This window comes from Lytechinus variegatus, chromosome 3 (assembly GCF_018143015.1).
Source record: "Lytechinus variegatus isolate NC3 chromosome 3, Lvar_3.0, whole genome shotgun sequence".
Taxonomy (NCBI): Eukaryota; Metazoa; Echinodermata; class Echinoidea; order Temnopleuroida; family Toxopneustidae; genus Lytechinus; species Lytechinus variegatus.
The window spans coordinates 60,078,022-60,094,659 of NC_054742.1; the positions used below are offsets into that span (position 1 = coordinate 60,078,022).

The 16,638-nt window shown below is 37.4% G+C and overlaps 1 protein-coding gene across 1 annotated transcript in view; it reads left to right on the forward strand.

Moving 5' to 3' along the window:
* LOC121411537 (zinc finger E-box-binding homeobox 2-like) overlaps positions 1 to 16,638 on the forward strand; it is a 31,177-nt gene that overhangs the window by 2,559 nt on the left and 11,980 nt on the right. The window lies entirely within an intron of this gene.

The window sequence follows — 16,638 nt, forward strand, 5'->3', positions numbered from 1 at the left end:
TCGCTCCATATTTTATTAACGAGGCGCCACGGAGTCGGGCAGCTTTGTTTTTGTCGCCGGAGTCGTGCGAGCGAGAAGAGCGTCTCCCATTAGCGACAAAGGTCCCCCCTATCAGCCCGGCTTCCGAAGAGGATCGCTCTTTGCTGCTTGATGGAAGGTGTATGTGATTTGCTAGTCTCTATAAACAGCTTACGTTTCATTAGTGTCACCAGTGACATTATAAACAACAGCACAAACTTCATAAATTTTCACAGCGGGAAAATGAGCATTTCCCGTAATATTATTGAATAATAACGTTTTCTATCCCTCCTGATATTTCTAGTCACCATTAGGCCTACTTTATTTTCGTCCAACTATATTTTTATTTTAGAAAAGAGAACTCAGATAATTCGGGCTTTGAAGTCGCTCAAAATATTTACGACTGTACTCTGTAGGCTGAATAAACTTTTGGTACATGACTTGTATTCATTTCCAAGATAATGACGGAGACGAAACGGCATGGCGACATAATTGAAGGGGAATTTTCAGAGGAACGGCATCCTTTAAGCAGAACATGGAAATCTTTGCATTCATTTACATTACTTGTTGCTATGCCTGGAAAGCACTTGACATCAATCTTCAAGTTGTCAATTATTTTGTTTGGAAAGTATTTGAGTTATAGAAAACAAGTCCATTTTCCAAGAAATCGTTTGTCGAAGGCGCACTGGATCCACCCTAGTGTTAAAGCCCCAACCCCCCATACGGGAACTCCCTCCTCATCCAATCACCTGTTCACGGTATCCGGACAAGGTCCTGTAAATTCAGACTATAGGCGTCGGTCTATGTATGATTGAGGGGATAATCATTCGTCGTGCACGTCAGATGGTTTATTACCAGTCGCCAGTGCTGAAAAATGATGATCATTAGGACTTAATGCTACTATCCGTTTCTTAGCAACTTTTGTAGGATGTATCTCGTCAAATTATTCGTTTCATAGACAGACGTCAATAGATACGAATGTAGGCTCAAACAAGCTACGTGTACCTGTGGTAAATTAAGATCTGTAAAAAACTTGGATCTTGTTTTCACTTTTTGCACGGCTCATTTGCTATATTTCAAAGTTTATAGTTCACATAAAAAGGAGTGACGTTATTGATAAAGGTATAAATGAAAGGTCCTGTATCATTTCAAGATAAGAAAACCAGTATAATGGCAAAGTATTACAGATTTGATTAAAATTTATGAAATGATGCTACGATTGTTGATGAAAAGATACATGTATAGGAAAATGAAGTGTTACTACTACTGCTACTACGCTTCAATAGGCGTACGTATTTTTCGGCAGTCTCTGGGCCGAAAAAAAAAGAAAAAAAGGAAGTTTTTGTGTCATTTTGGTCTATAGAGTGTGGGGCAATGACGAAGAAACAATTAGATTTAACGATTGTGTCAAATATTTATATAATCAGTTGTGACATTTTTTTCTTGGTTCAAGGAATAGAGTTTATGGTTCACGGGATGGTTCATCTCACCGGATAATAGTAAAACGATATTAGTGCGTGATTTTTGTCACGATGTATGATCTGTGCTTTTCATGAGATAGGTAAGACACCTTTAACCCAGGCTGGCGCCAGAAGACTGCCATTGGTATTATGGGACGCATTTTACCCAACGAGGACGAAATAGTGGACGACGCCGGCTGGTGCGTCGCTGGCTGCGTGCTACCCGTGTGTTGATGTGCATGCGAGACGACGGGCCTCTGCGCGCGTGGCGAGGTGGCGCCGGCGAGTCTGCTCTCATCCGCCTGGACGGCATCTTTCGTGCCCCGTGCGATTGGCCTTTTGTCTTTTCACGTTCCGTTTAGGCTCTTCACAGCCCCTGCCGCCGACGGAATTACTATTAGGGAGAGAGAAGAGAGATGGGAGAGGAAGAGAAAGCAATTGGTCTTGGGATGAATTCATGTCAGACTGGAAGAACTCAAGGTTCTGCGAGACCCTGGCGTTTTGATTCCTCCCCCATCTTTCTTCATGAGAAGTCATTGTTTCTACCCACATATCCCAATATAAATTTGTTGAAGAACGTTATTCCCCCCCTTTTCAGTGAAATTGCAGAAAAAAATCATTCCGCTAATTTGGTTCAAGCATTCCATCCACTGACAACACTTTCATTTGACCACATTATATACATGTACTTATAGACTTCCAGTATTATTTCAGAATTCATTTAATATTAACCCGTAAAAATCATCACAAACCCTATACCTTTGTCGTTGTTGATTTCTCTCTCCGGTCATCGCACGTGACTTTTGTTCGATCGTCACCTCTCATACTCCTAAAATCGTTAAGGCCTTCTGATAATAGTCCGCGACGCCTTTCTCGTGTTCAACATGGATTTCGATTAAAGATGATGGAGAGACAGCCGAATCACGTCTCCCTCCAATAATATCCACTCATGGCGCCCATATCGATTTCTTTCGAAGAAAAAGGATGTCCAAAATAGTGAGCGATATGATGGCCTATAATTTATTAGATATGAAAATCACTGCATCGCGTTATTTTAATAAAAGCATTACACTTTTATTTTTTATAATTCACAAAGGAGCTGTTAATATTTTGTATACCCCCTGCCCTTACAATAATGTTATGAAGATTTCACTTATTTATTTTTTAACGAGGTTCTTAATAACATTCTTTTAAAAAATCGAATGAGTTGACACCTTCCTCCCCCGAAATCTGACAACATTCAAGTTGTGGATCCGATCTTGGAATGTATTTAGAACAAAAGTTCATCTTTTCACTTTTTTCAAGTTATCGGTCGTTGTATTATTTTTCATTATCATAAGGAAGTTGAGGTTAACTGAGAGTACTATATTAATCATTGCATTTTCATTATCTACTCTTCACGAAACGTGCATGCATTCTTAATTGTCGGAGAAATTAAAACGAAGAATTAAGATAATCCAATATAGGGTAGGAATCAAAATAATCAACTATAATATAACAACGATCTATTTGAAGTTATCCTTCAGCCTATTTATCGAAGTAATTTAAATCTAAAATCTAATTTTTATTTGTGTGTTTACACTGTATTTGAGATGACTTCCAGAAGAACTTTGTATGTTGAAAATGATCCTCTACAAACTGAGGCTATAAGTGGGTCGATAAAGCAGAGACCTACTTGACTCGTCTCAGACTGAAGATGGTTTATAAATATTCATAAGCTCTGCCGCGAACTTTGGCACCAAAGTGAGTGTATTTTTTATGAAGCTTTCCAGACATTGAAATATATCCTAACCATTTTAACTATATTAATTCATATCTTAACATGAAAAGTTAAGAAATGAAATGACCAAAGGGGGTGGGAATTATTTTTGTACTGGCAGACTGCAGATGTAATTTTAATAAAAGTGCAGAAAAGATATCGAACAAAAATAGGCCTCAATATCGAAAACCCTTTGAGCACGCATTTGATGAGGAAAACGGTTGCGTATCAATAATTATTAGCGATCAAAAAACAAATTTTATGATTGTTTTTAATGGATATTATTGGGTATTTTTTCCTCGAACATTCATTCATAAATACACGTAATTAATTCCTCGCAATCGGTCAACCAATCGAGAAAATAATGAGATAGGGCAAAATGTTTATTGATGGTAGTTTGTTTAGAAGCAGCTGATGTTTGTTTTTCACATTCATCAGTTCTTGCTGATAATGATCATGTCGGCACCACAATACATTTTTGTCTGTTCGCATATGTGCTCATTAGATTAGCCGTTGGCAGGTGGAGATATATAGGTGCAAAAAGTTTTCGCTAATTTCGTTGCTCGGAACATCGATGGAAGAGAGGCGTTCTCTGCAAAACCGCACGATTTTAGAGACCGAAAAAAAAATCGTCACTGTTCACTTCATTCGTCACATGACGTTCCATAGAATGATGGAAACAGAATCCGAAATCATGTAGAGTTCCCCAGAGGGAGGATTAAGCGCACATTACCAGAAAGCCCTGATTTGCAATTATGTTTTGGAAGCCTGCATGTTGCAAACCTATGAATATTAATGACTTGACGAGACTGCAACTTCAAAAGCAAGTACATTATTATAGTGCATTTATTTTGTAGAGGCGTGCATGGATTCATGCTACATCATACTGTATATGGTAAATGTGGTAAAACCCTATTACAAAAAGTATGACTGCTCGCTGAAGTTCAATATAATAATTTACGAAGTTTTTCAAGATTGATAACTTCCATATTTTAGGGAATTATGAATGGGCAGTAGAATGTCACTTGATCAAAAAATTACATAACTATTTGATTTAGCAAATTTTTTGTTAATTTAGTGATGTCTAACTGGAACAACAGATGATCAGCAAGATGTTCTTTGTCTAAGAAAAACGCATCTCGCTCAGGTAGCAGCCGCACCTCATGCCGTCAATTCATTAGCATGGAAATTGGAGCTATTTCCTGCGCAACTTTGTTACATTTTGTTAGCCCCTGCGAACCTCATGCAAATCCGATCAACCACCCTCGGGGGGACTGGCCAACCATCTTGAATAATGACGATAATTACGGTAGAAATGGGATGGATACGACAGAGAATTAAAGAAAATGGGATGAATGTGGGGAAAGATTAAAAAATAAGCTTAAATTTTGGCCAGCTCGCGTGCACCTTGTTGTTTCGTCAAGGCTTGGTGGTTTTTCACAAGGGGCGCACGACAGGGAGTCTTTTGATTGGCGGAGGTGAAGCGCGACACACGCGTGTCGGTCCTTTTGTTAGGTCCGCACAATAGGACCAAAGGTGGTCGAACCGTGGACAGATGGCCAATGGACCATCGTCCTTTATCCTCACCTTCTTCCGACTCTCTGTCCTCTCTTTTTTCTTCTCTCATGAATCCCAAATCGTCACAGATCGGTGGAAAATAGGCAATCTTCAACCGTGGCAACACCTTGGGGTTATCAGGAGCGAAGGTACGGTCCTGAGGTACTCGGGATGCTCCTCCCAAGCTCGCGCTGTGGGTGCCTTTGTTCGGCGAGTTCATTCAAGTTTGAAGCGACACGAGAGTGCACGCGCACACGTTGTTTGCTTTATGTGAATAATCGGGTTGGGTGCATTAGTTGAGTAAACAAGGGACCTGCTAAGAAAAGTCATGGGATACACGAGCGAGGCAATTTTGCAACGGTTAGAAAATCATTGCTCGTCGTGTAATTAAGAATCAGATATCTTGCATTCTGTTTCTCGACAATGACTGTATTCTCGTGGTTCATTATTAATATGAAATGCCACGTAGCATCTTCATGAATATAGTTTATTTCAATATAAAAATAGAAGGTAAAATGTAGAGAAACAACCTGGTTGCGATTTAATTTTCCTCATGCACAGGAGCTTGTTCATGGACTGTACACTTCATGACATCTAGACAATTTATATGTCAGAATTATTTGAAACAAGATCCTTTCCCAAATGTTCTGACAGCGTATTAAATGGAGAAAAAAGTTCCGAAAGATGTCATGGTTGGTTTCCTTACATCATACATGTAAATACAAAAACACATTTAGGTGTTTTCATGGAGGAGATAGATTTTAATACTGTAATTAAACACAATCCACTAAATGATATAATTATGAGAAATGAAAATAGATTTCAGATATAATTTAAGTCAGATGTAGTAATGAATTAAACTTATTCTTTCTTAATGTATTGTACCAATGCTCTATGTACCAAGCTCCAAACCAACCGGGAAAAGGGAGGCAATGGTCTATATGGAGTCTTATGGACCATAACGAATACTATGCTATTATAACAGACCTATTAAATCAAGGAATGCTGGTCCGGAAAACGAGGAATTCCCTTCGACATTGTTCGTCAATTCGACGCAGGGGGCGCTATGGCACTCGCGTTAAACAGCACCGTATTTTCTCTTTGACACAAAAAAATTGTTCGCCCTCGCGACACTAACAATTCTGAATTATGCAAATTGTATCGTTAGGATTATTCTTAATTTTAGTTAGAAAAAAAATTGCACCTGAAACTAGATAAAGCAGTCACTTCAAATATAACAGAGATATCATGATAAGTTCTTTGGTTTTACTGAATGCATAGACGGTAGACAGGCAGGATAAAATGAGATATTTCGCACTCGCATCCTTGCCAACTTTCGAGATCCCGCAAAGCCTTTAGCCCTTTCATGTCCCCAGTTTTGAAACGCGATATTCCTCGGAGAATAACCCTCATATCATTCCAATAACTCTAATCCACCGGACGGACAGATGAATGCAATTAAAAACATACAAACTTGTTAAAATATTTTTTGGGGTGATGAATACGTATAAATACGCGGAAATGTTTGATTTCGCCGTGTGGGATAAGTGAGGACTTTCAGTCGCCTTGGTTGACGTGTGTGGATTTGGTTGCGCGAGATTGGTCTTAATCTGAACTCGTATGAGAGTAGAGGGAAAGTCGTGGTGGGAGCCTGCTGACAACTTTTATTCAGGGTCAATGTTGTCAAGGAAAATTTGGTTTTCAAAAATCACTATGTTTACTCCCATCAAGAAAGGCCAGTTGACGCCTTTGAAGAGAATATGGTAAAAATTAGCCGTGTGCAAACGCGGGAATCAATGATGTCACATAACTGTATATAAGTTTTCTAAAATGCCATTTTAATCCCCATGGGATATGTAACGTCATCATTATTATGTTACAATTATGCGGTGGGATCCTCTTTATCATCAAATTGAAAAATAATATTGTTGATATTTTCATGTAAAATGGAAGAATATAGATGTTAATTTGAAGAAATTTCAAATTAAACTGTTTTGTCTAATAGGCGAAACCTGAAAATGCAATAACTTTCTTATTTTTCCATCTGAGTTTGGTGAAACTTTCTCTGAAAATTTGAAGCCTGCTCCTCAGACTTACTCAGTTAGGTTTTTGTAACACCCGATGCCAATAGATGTGCCCAATATTTTCAGGTTCATGAAATGTATTTATTGGAGGATGGTGATGCGAAATACTTTCAATCAATGATCTTCTCCCACGAGTGTTCTGAAGGTTTCAGTTTGACGCCAAATCGACTCTCACGCAGGGCGTGGCATTTACATTCTGTTGATAATTATATATACACACTGATGCTCATTTGAGTTAAGTTTCATGTGAAAACTTCTTGCTTTTATCCAGGCGATAGGAAAGAGACATATGTATGATGTCTCTTCATTGGGTGTAGTGTTGTATCTCCGAAAAGTTTATATTGCTTATTACATAGAATATAGATTGAAAACATGAAACAACACCCCCAAAAGAAAACGGCTTCTTGTACTTGTGTGCTTTCCTTATCCGGAAAATACAGATAGCTCTAGTATGGGGGCGGCCGTGGAGGGGGGGGGGGTCTAAAATAGAATTACTTCAATCAGGGTTAATGTCTGATGGGTGTCGGACAACCCTTTGAATCATTATACCGTGCTATAGCCGGTCCTTTGATCGCCAATTAACTTTAAGTGGTACGGTGTCTAAAGATGCAGATCAGTCATTATGTGGAAAGTGAAATTTATTTTCCTTTTATCTTTATGATTTCCGTTGCCTGTTGGTGAACTGTATTTGCTTTTGCGAAGTACATGTATGAATTTGTAACAGGCTGGTATATGGTAGAACCATGGACCTAATCATGGTAGAACAACATATACCAGATTTTCAGACTGATTGTTAGTGAATAGTTTTTTTGGGAACGAAAGTGTTATTAAACAAATTTACAAATCGTATAAGATAAAAAACAACGTCCATTCAACCGTCTCAAGAATATTGATAAATCCAAGCAGGGAAAGGTGAACAATTGTCATTGGAGTAAAATCTTTCAGTATACAAGACCATCGTCACCTGAACAGAAACACACTCTAGATCCGATGTTGAGCTCATCGATCGCCTTCTGTACTTACAGATTTTACCGAATGAAATAATGCTCGCATGACGAGACAAATATGAGTATTCTCTTTCCGTCTTCAAGTCAACGTTCTCACTAAATGTTATCGGTGAGCTGTAGATTGATTACTTTTCGCGCCATTTTTATTTACAAGTTCTGTCAATCGAGTCAGACGACTGGAGCCGCCTAATTCATTTTACCCGCTTTTATCACAGAAGGGTTTACTTTTTTGCTCATACAGCCTCCATTTCAGACGTATGCCATCTTTATCTGAATGTCCCGGGTTTGATGGGTATTTTAAAAAGAATAGCAGTCTTCCGAGGTGGTTTTCTTCAGAAATAAAAAAAGTAAAAAGCAAAGGAATTGTGTGCGAGACAGGTTTGTGTGCCAACAAGGAGTGACGATAATTGGGTTCTCGGAATACAATATTAATTTTTTGAATTGGCTGAGGCTATTGATGCAAGTTTAAAGTGACATTTTCTTATTCTCATTATTGCAAACAAAACCTAATCATGTTGCATTCAATTGCCACAATCTTAAGTGACACTCATCTAAATGTATACTCGATTATGTCTTGAAGATTTTTTTTTTTTTTTTTTTTGGGGGGGGGCGACATTTGGACCCCCACCTCCCGTAGATCGTCAAACTCTCATCTTCCCTCAAGACTTCTGACAAAACGCACGTAAAAATATCCTAAATGTGCGGAATCGTTTGCCCTGCTTGCTTTCACCGTTTCGAAAACAAGACGTGGCAGTCTGCTAATGAAAATAGAAATTGGGCAGTTTATACCTGACGCCATTCAAACGGCGACAAGAAGTCGGAACCCTTTACCTCACTGGGGGATTTAGTAGTTTTCTCTTTCTTACACTTCTAGTCTAGAATCTAGACCCTCAACCCATATTCAACATCACAAACTGAGACAATGACTATTGTTTTACAATAAAATGAAGAACTAAAATGGAAGCATGTTTCATGTAAGTTCTTCTGATTAATGGAATACTAGTACTTAAACGGTGACCTTCACTTTCCATCATTGGCTTACAGATGGGAATGGGGGCTTGGCCTTGTGGACCATGTCCCCTCGACCAAGAAAAAGGGAGGAAGAAAAATGAGAAAAGGGGAAAGAAAATGAAAGGGGGTAGAATACTGCTATTTCCATAATTTTATCTCAATAAATGAATTTTTAATTCAAAACGCTCAAACTGTTAGCTCGCTCGGGAGTTTTAAGCAATTTCACGCAACCATGTTCATGATGTTGGGTCCCCCATAAAGTTTTGGCTCAATATACGCCACTGCTTTTCATGTTTTCTCGTTGTATACCATGACAAAAGATTCGTTTAGAGAGAGGAGTTTACAATATGAAGATTGGTATGTCACGTTTAACATTGACACAGTATCGATTTACATTGAATTCCTCTAGCTGTGAAAGGGGGTAAGCTATTAGTACCTGGTCATGTCGCCCCCTTGCCCATCGCGGGCTGGCGCCGGCCTGGCTGAGAGCTGCGTGCTCAGACAAGGTGGCGGCATGGCATGGGGAGCAATATTTTCTCGAGCTGAACCATACCAACTCCCAATGTTCCACTGGGATATGATATCAATATTATAAACGATGTTTATTTAGAGTTATGGAGCCAGCGGCGCTTAGAGGCATGATCCCTCGCCTGTGTGCCGGGTTGGAAATGACCATGACTTCTTGTATCCTCCGCAAGATGTCGCCAGCTAAATTCCTTTATCTGTTTTATCGGAGGGCTTTTATCGTTATTGTCTCTCTATATCATGTATATGGTTTGCATCTTCTGCCTGACACGTTTATTATATTGCAAAATGGCTTTTCTTTGCATCAAGATTATACTTATCATGTTTGTCCAATCCCCGTCTTAATGTCAAATTGAAATGAACTTCACGATTCTAATACCAATAGACCTATCGTTTTAAATTGGAATATGAGCTTTTGAAGGGACTAATAATGGCTATATTTTGAAAATTACTTGATTATTTCACCTTCCGGCTTATAGATTTACATTATTTTTTGCGAAAACCCTCACAATTCCCTCACTCAGTGTGTCGACGTTGATGAATTTCAAGAGGAATAGAAAAAAAGTAAGACAATTTTTATGGGATTATTAGTTGTAGTAGCTGCCTGTAGCTATAATCGAAAGCAAAAGAAAGAAATTAGATACTTTGCACAACTCCTATATAAACGTACTTATAAAATAAGATATAATTTCGTTTTGTTGACGCAAGCGTAAGAATGGTGCACTTGAATTCGATACAAAAATGCCGGAATATCTGAAGTCGCGTGATATTTCAAGAGTCTATTCCTCTTGAAAAACGACTTGTATAATAAAGAAAACTGGAGATGCGAGCTTATATACTTGCATTTTTCAGGCTTGAAATACAATTGTCGTTCTCCTATTGGTACTTCAAACTACTGAATTTGTGAAGCACATGATCTTTGTTTTGTGCAAATAATACTTCATCCTTTCAAACTCTTCATTTGAAAGTTTTTGGGGATTATTATTGCCTAACCTCATATTTGAAATAATTCCCGACACAATGTCGTAACGTACATGACGTATCGTTCATAGGCCTACTTCATGATACCCTACTTAATTAATTATATATGCATGAGGAACAGTATAGACTTATTTTATGCTCGTTGTAAAAAAATGACATGTCGTGAAGTTGTCATTTTTTTTTGCCTAAAGAAGATTTTTATTTTGAAGAGGTTGTAAGGATCTGAACTGACGTCGCGTGAGCAAAATTTCAATTTAATTGTTTCAGTACATAGCCCTATTAACTTTATTTGAAAAGCAACACTTCTTGCAGTAAAGCTGATCATATAGCAGTTTCGAATTGTATATGAATAAAAATTCTGATGTCTGAAAGGCAAAGACAATTTTAGGTTCTGGCCAAGGACGGAAGACATGTTTCACTTTTGAAAGTTGATATGATAAGGATTTCCCTTTTAAAACAAAATAATTGATGATTACTGATAATTAAACTGTTGTATTTCATCACTGAATTTACAGTGGTGGTTCTGGGAGTTTGAAATAGAGGGGCACAAAATAGAAATTTTAAAAATAGAGGGGGTGCTGACAGGCCTATGTTTTGTTCAACTGACAATTTATTCGCAAATATCGCGAATTTCAATCGAAAAGAATTTCCATCTAAATTTCGAGGAAATTTTAAGTAAAAATTCTGTTTGTTTGCTAAATCATAATAGTCTATCATTTAATATCATTTGTGTCGTTGAAGACACTCATACTTTATGCCTTCGTCGATAATATTTATTCTTGTTATCTATTTTATGTTGAGCAAAATGTTACCGACACCATCTAGGGGCAATGACAGAAAAGGTGATTTCCTTCCAAATTAAGCAAATATGAAATTGCCCTCCCACAACCCCCCCCCCCATAACAATAAATAAGATAAAAAAATATTAACAAAAATCGATGGGACATTGAAATACGAACAGACATTCGTGGACAACCAACGGACCCTTTGTAGGACAGAACATGACCGCGAAGCAGACATAAAAACGAAATTTGAATCTCCCGGATGCACGTCTAGTCTCCTTGAAATCAATACATATCGTCAAAGGTATACAAGAAGAGTTTGAGAAACCAATGGCGCCACAGTAAGAGTTAAGACCATAAAAAACTTCCTCTCGCATCCTTGAAAATAAAGAGTGATGGTTACATGCTGCTGTTCCTTGTCGAATTTAAATGGGAAAATGTAAAAATTTGTTTAGAAATGATTTATGCGTTGGATCTCTGATTGAAATAATAAATAAATTGTACTAATTTGAGAAGTCTGTGAATTTTATTGCTTATTGAATGCACAAATACTATTGCTGTCGATAATGCTTGTTAAAACCATTCTGAAGCTTATTATGTAAAGGGCCAACCCTATTGAAATAGACTATCATCACACATTACGCACACATACGCGATTTTTCTGTAAAAAGTTGGTAAAAAATTATTGTTTACGCCTCACCCGGAAACAATTTTGTGAAATTGCCCATCATGCTATACATGTATCTAATAGTTAAGAGCATAAGACCATAGAGCAATAAGACGAATATTGGCGTGATACTGCATGTGATTGGAGTTATTTGATCATTTTAGTTTTGTTTTACTATATATAGGCCTATTTATTAATTAATCAATCAAAATGATTTGCATATTCATTCATTCATATAATTCTGTATGTATTTACGTATTTATTCGTTTATTTATGCATTTATTTGTATGTATGTAATTATTAATTTCATGTATACCTTTCCGCATTATTCTCCTTCATCTATTTCGTCATTGATAACAAGGTGTGTGTTTCCATCCTATGACGAACGTCTGGCTCTACATAGGTTTAGGATGTACCAAAGACAGGAAATATCGGATCTAAATCATTCCCTTTAAACTCTTCCTCAATACTTCCTTCAAAGTGTCAAATACTTTATCCAGATACCCTTAAATCGTCTCCGGGATCACTCTACATTAGTGGTTAAAAATAGAAGATGCCAAAAGTTCAAGTATATTTAGTAACCCTTGATTCTTTTAAATATTTTTTTCTTTTTTAAATCCTCTTAAATTTTATATATACAACGTAGCCACGGAAAATATAGGCCATAACAACAGAATTGAGTGGTAATATAGGCATGTACGAAATTAAGGAAACAATAGTGACCCTTATTTTGTTAAATTAAATTATGATTTTTTTTTGTAAAACAAAACAATGGAGATAATTAATATGCCATCATGATCAATACCCCCCCCCCCCCCGAACATTTTTCTTGTAAGTGGAAAGAAATTGGACTATGAGAGAAAACACAGTCAAGGTGATTCTGTTCGTAATCATGTTGCCGACAGCTAGTAATTATCACCTAAATATGCCATTACTTGGTTTAAACCTGTTTATTGTGAGTGATAAGATAGGTGTAGTACATTGACAGCAAGGTGGAATCACCATGTATGTCAATCGCTGCTAGACTTGCCTCAATTCACCTCACTGCGGACATCGCGGCGCCACACCATTAGTCTATTACTTCAGACCGCACACTCGCCAAGAATTGGATTAAAATCGGAAAACTGTTATGATGATTTGAATATAGTGAAGTGTCTGCGTATGCAATAAAGTATATGATATTCAAATCCGTAATCATAAGCTATATCATCACTTATTGAAATCAACAACCGATATTATGCGCCGGTAACTGATTTGATATTGTTGGAAAAAGTCTGGGCGAAGACTGGGAGCGGAGCCTGTCTGGCGCCAGTAGCACTGATTGGAAAGCAGAGGAAACCGTTCACACGTTGCTAGTTATCTCTCATACCTGGCTTATTTATATACCTCGCTAATTTACTTCAATTCAACTTCATTATGCATTCGGAATCATTGACTTAAGAATATTCTATCCATGGAGAACTGTGGAGGCTATACAAAATTTTAGTGATACAAAGAATAACGTGTATGTTTTTGATTTGTTTAAACCGAGGAATAAAATACAAAAATGAAACATCTATTTTAATATTCTACGTTGCTTTGCTTAGTTGCTACAGACGACAGAAGAAGATAAGTTTTATTGCAATTGACTTTCTTCAAGTCTTAACTATATTTTACCTTTGATACACTGTGATTAAATATGATAACGATTAAATCAATATATATTTAAAAAAAAGTAATCCACGAAGAGGTCAATAAGTTTTCTTGCAGTTCTCCAAATTTTATCGAAATTGTCGACATTTTAATAATCGTTTGAAAAGCAAGTGACTTCATAATCATGCCCCCTCAAGCGCTATACAAATATCAATTATACAACTAAAATAACGATTGAAATAAACTGTCATAGACATAAATAGCTCTATTTATCACTGTGATAATCATCTTGTGTAAATAGACTTACAAACATAATTCGGGTCATTGCAGATCTATTCCTCATCTTCCGAAACCATTATTATCTGTAATCAATAATTCCTAAACTCTTCAGAATAATGATTTTACAGCTCAAATTGAGAATTCGTAAAAAAAACACCATATGTATTCCACAAGCTCCCTAATGAGTGATTAGTGATTACTGTCATTTTACCTCCCCCAGTGCTGTAATTTTATTTCTCCTAAGTCTGAATCAAACAGAAGCTAACTCGGATCCTCAACTTGTTTCTTCTTTTAAACATTGACCTATTTTCATTTGAATACATGATTTTATTCGAAAAATTGTGAGGAAAATCATTCAAAAAAAAAAACTTGCGAGCGGGCTATTTGGAAGCAACAACATGAAATACCTATCAAAAGGCACTTGACGGGATGACTACCCGCCACAAAGCGCACTTGTGTGTATGTATTTATTTTCTTCGTTCCCCTGCCCGCCTGTCTCGCGCTCGTTCATTTCACCAGATGGAATCGTGGAGCCAGTGTCGCGTCGATTCGTGTGACACGGCTCAAAAGTTGTCCGGTCTCTTGGTGAAAGTGCGCCGAGTTCGATAAGTGACCGAACACCGCACCGCGATGACAGGTATGATGAACAGATGAAGTTCAAGTCCTCTTTAAGTTGTGTTTAAAAAAACAAGTTTCCATCGATATTTCTCGAGAATGGGACTCACTGATTTGGGTTGTTGCTTTTTTCCAACGTCGAATGTCACTTATTAAAGCAACTCCAGTTAGACCAGGTGCATTTGAAGTTGAAATTAATAAAATCATAAATTCATAATTTCTTTTCATTTAAAGGGTCTTTGTCATGAGTTTGTATTTACGATAAGATTCAATTAAAAATTCGGCTGAATGAATGTCCAACAGTCATGAACTCGCGATCTTTTGAACATCTCGCACGGTTGATATGACTTCTGCCATACAGTAGAGGGTGATCAAAATGTGGGGCAAATATCCCAGGTAACGAGGACAGGTTTTACTCCGAGAGCTCGATTTACGCTGACTGCGGGCGGCGCCGTGTCGCATATTGATTCTCGACTGGCGACACCTCGGCGCCAGCTGGCTATTGTGAATATTTCTCAAATAATCCAGGTGTACCAGCACAAAGTGAGCCCCGCTCGGGACACTCAAAGGTAACATTATGTTTCTCGATGCGTCCAACTTTTGCTGTATTTGGCTCATGGTATTCCAGTCGCTGTATTTTCCCGTGTACATTTCAGATACACATCTGGCTTCCGTTTCATACGCAATTTCTATAACAAATTTACGACAGGCCAATCAAAACAATGAAATGATTTCAGTCGCTAGAACTATCATTGCAAATAAGGTCTTATAAAACGGGCCCTCTTTAATGTGCATTTTGTCATTTTCCAGTATAGATTTCTATTAATAGCGTTAGTCAATATTTATATATTCATCCATTTTCAAAAGGTGTTATTTTGGAATTAAGTGATTAGAAAATAAAGGATAGGAATATACATCTCGATTCGGATAGTATTTTGAGCCCGCCATATCCCCCACAAAAAAATCGCTAGATCCGCGCCTAGAGTCATATGTATTGCAAAGAAGACCTTTACGCAGCTAACTTCTAGTTCGTCCGTTCGCGATAGTATATTACTTTAATTCTCATATGAATTGGAAACTGACAATCTAGCTCAGTATTTTTTCAGAACACTATAATACTATTACGAGGTAACATCACTTCCATGTTCATACCCTTTATTATTATGAAGCATAGATTTTATGCATTTCTTCGATTATTATCTTTAGGACTCCAAAGTTATTATTATGCAAAAATGTTCGTCCGTGGTTCACAAATCACTCTCTTTGATTATGCATGCAGTGACCCCATAGACTCTAAAGAAATAAACTAGGTCTCTGTGACACTTTCTGCGCTATCATCTTTGCAATAGAGATATGTATGAGCTTCACCTATCCTGGAATTTCTCAAATGCCACTTATTTTCAGTTACTAAAATACTCCATATTATGTTCATATAATGAAAATAGTGTAGGCCCTTTTTTTGTTTGCGATCACCTGCGTTATCAATGGTACAATAATCTCGGCAATAGCGAACCCTTAACAATAAAAGAGAACTTAATTATGCCCTTGGCTTTGCGTGACAAAAATAAGGGGGGCAGTATTCTTCCCTTTGTCCTATTAAGTCAACGATAATCCTTCCGCTTCTCTATATGATCAGACACCTGTCAATTGGTGGTCAATTAGGGTCTTAATTGCCTCCTTGAAATCATTACTCACTGATCTTGCACTAATCCCCAATATCGGGAACAAAAGACTCCACACAATAAGATACCTCTTTCGAACAACACGAAAGAATGTTTGGTGGAGGGTCATATTGGCAAGACAAAGCCAGGGGAGAGGAATAGCATGAATAGCGACCCACCTGATTTTGTGATAGTAATGCAAGAAAAGAACAGGATCTGGGTGCGGAAAATTAATTCTAAAAGTTGCAGTCTTTGTCTAGGATGTTAAGACGAAATAGTTGTGCCATATTGATTGAAATAATTATAAGACAAGAGGGTAACAAAGAGAGGTATGTGCTTCTATCAAACTTTGCATACTTTATGCAATGTTCTCTCAAGATTTCTAAACAATATTATTTTGTATTCAAATAGATGTTTTAATGTATTAATATTGTTATTTGAATTTCCATATGAAGAAGTAATTAGAATGCTTAAAGGTCGTAATTTCAATTCATAAAATCAACACAGTGATGGATGTCATTTTGTCTATATGCCGAGCAAACGGTACGAGTAACTAAAGGAAAATATTCGGGCCCTTACGAGGATCCATGTGCTGAAACT